Genomic DNA, 2414 nt, shown 5'->3' on the forward strand with positions numbered 1-2414 from the left:
CTGTAAGAAGAACAAACAGGTTTGTGTTGGAAGAAATATAGCGGGAGTGCTCCTCAGAAGCCCGAACAGTAAGACTTCATCAATCCAATTTAGGACATGTTATCAGTCCCGGGAGAAGGGCATCGTGCATGATAACATGGAGGGTCAACAAAAAAGAGGAAGCCACCCAACAAGATAAAATGGCACAGAGGTAGCATCAATGGGCTCAAATGTAACAAGAGTTGTGAAGATGGTACATGACTTGGTAGTATTTCATTCTGTTGTGCACAGGGTCACTGTAAGTCGGAATCAATTCAAAGGCACCTGACAACAACACCACCACAGATCTGACTGTCACTGTTACATAAATCAGAAATTTAATGCTCCATATTAAGTATATTTTCTGAAGAATACCAACTATGTTGAAAAAGACTTGAAATACAGTTAACGTAATCCTTCAGTGTAGCATTAAAATAGGTTTCCATTGTATTTACAATATAATGAAAAAAAACCCCAGCTAAATTGGAAATAGGTCAAATTAGAGATATGATCTAAATAATGTAGCCATGGGGAATATAATTTACCTGTTTTTCTGGTCCAAGTGCAGGTGAATCTGTTTCTAAGCAAATAGAAGTTAAAGGTAACTGTTTCACCAATTTCTGCTTCTTGGAAAAAAAAAAAAAATAGTTGGTAAGTTTAAAATATGAGAAACAAAGACAAAATTAAATAAAATTTTAAACAAGCACAAGGATGAAGGATAATCAAATATCTTTACTATAAAATAATAAAGAACTGAAATCAGTGAAATTGAAAACAGAAAAATCTATAAAGAATCACAGAAACCAAAGGTAACATTGTATTGGTGATTTATACAATAGGCAAGAAAAACAAAATAAAATAAAAACGCTTTTGTAAAGACAAAACAAAATTTGGTTTTATGCTTGGTGACATGATTGTTGTTGTTCAGTGTCGATGAGTCGGTTCTGACTCATTGTGACCCTACAGAGTGGTTACAAGGAGTAGTTGGTAGGTTTTAACAGCTGACCTTGCAGTTAGTAATCCAGTGCTTATCTTTCTGTACCACACTGAGACTCCTGATAATATGACAGATCTACAAAAACCCTACTAGAATAAATTAGTTTATCAAAGCCACTTGATATCAAGTTTAATATATTTTAAAAATTCATATTTTTATATACTAATAATGAAGGGTGTGATACTGTAGAATAAGTATTGGACTGCTAACTGTAAAGAGGTTAAAAATCCACCAGCTGCTTCTTAGAAACCCTAGACAGTGTTACTGTGAGTCAGAACCATCTTGAAGTCACTTAACAACAATAGTTGGCAACTGAAATTTAAAAGACAGTACCATGTGCAATAGCATCATTAATATGAAATAAATTTAACCAATTATATGTAAGATTTGCATGTTAAAAACTATAAACAATTGATGAGACATAACAAAAATCTAAATAAATGTAGAGATAATACTATGCTTGTGCAAATTCTTTGCAAACTGACCTAGAGATTTAATGTAATTTCAATCATAATCCCAGGGGGCTTTTTTAAAAAAAAGAATTCATTAAGCTGATTCTAGTATTTATATGGAAAAAAGCAATGGATCTAGAATACTCAGCCAAATTAATTAGGAAAATGAAGAACTAAATTGGAGGAAAACATGCTACCTGTTTTCAAGACTTAATATAAACCTGTAATAAATTATATTGTGTAAAACTGTGATACTGGCATAAGGATATATATGCACATCAATAGAATGGAATAAAAAGTTAAAAATAATCCACCCTACCCCCAAAATATGGTTAATTCATTTTCAAAAAAGTGCCAAAGCAACTGAAGGGGGAAAGATTAATGTTTTCAACACATGGTACTGTAACTGGACACTTAGAGTCAAAAAAGAAAAAGAATCCTTACTCATATCATATGTAAAACAGAATCATAGAGCTAAAAGTAAAACCTAAATCTATAAAGCTTCTAGTAAAAAAGACATGAGAAAAATTTTGTGACTCTGGGTTAGGCTGATTTCTTGGATATGACACCAAAAGAACCTTAAAAAAAAAGACAAACTGAAGTTCCTCACAATTAAAAATGTATGCTCTCTGCAAACAAATGTATGCTCTCTGCAAACACTTGAAAAAATATTTGCAAATCTAATACATAAAACGGATGTGTATTCAGAATATCAAAAGAACTTTGCCAATTCAATTAATAATAAGAAAACAACCCAATTTAAAAAGAAGCAAATGATTTGAATGGAAATTCACCAAAGAGGAAGTATGGACTTATAGATGGTAAACAAGCACATGAAAAAATGCTTAACGTCATTAACCACTGAGGAAATGCAAATAGAAACCACAAGAGTGATGATGGGAGAACAAACAAGATGGCGGATCGGGTGGACGTATAGCAGAGAGCTC

At 32.5% G+C, this 2414-nt stretch overlaps 1 protein-coding gene across 1 annotated transcript in view; it reads right to left on the reverse strand.

The window, feature by feature from the left end:
- Positions 1 to 2414, reverse strand: part of TATDN3 (TatD DNase domain containing 3) — a 30266-nt gene that overhangs the window by 10768 nt on the left and 17084 nt on the right. The window lies entirely within an intron of this gene.

Source organism: Chrysochloris asiatica, unplaced genomic scaffold (genome assembly GCF_000296735.1).
Source record: "Chrysochloris asiatica unplaced genomic scaffold, ChrAsi1.0 scaffold00009, whole genome shotgun sequence".
NCBI lineage: Eukaryota > Metazoa > Chordata > Mammalia > Afrosoricida > Chrysochloridae > Chrysochloris > Chrysochloris asiatica.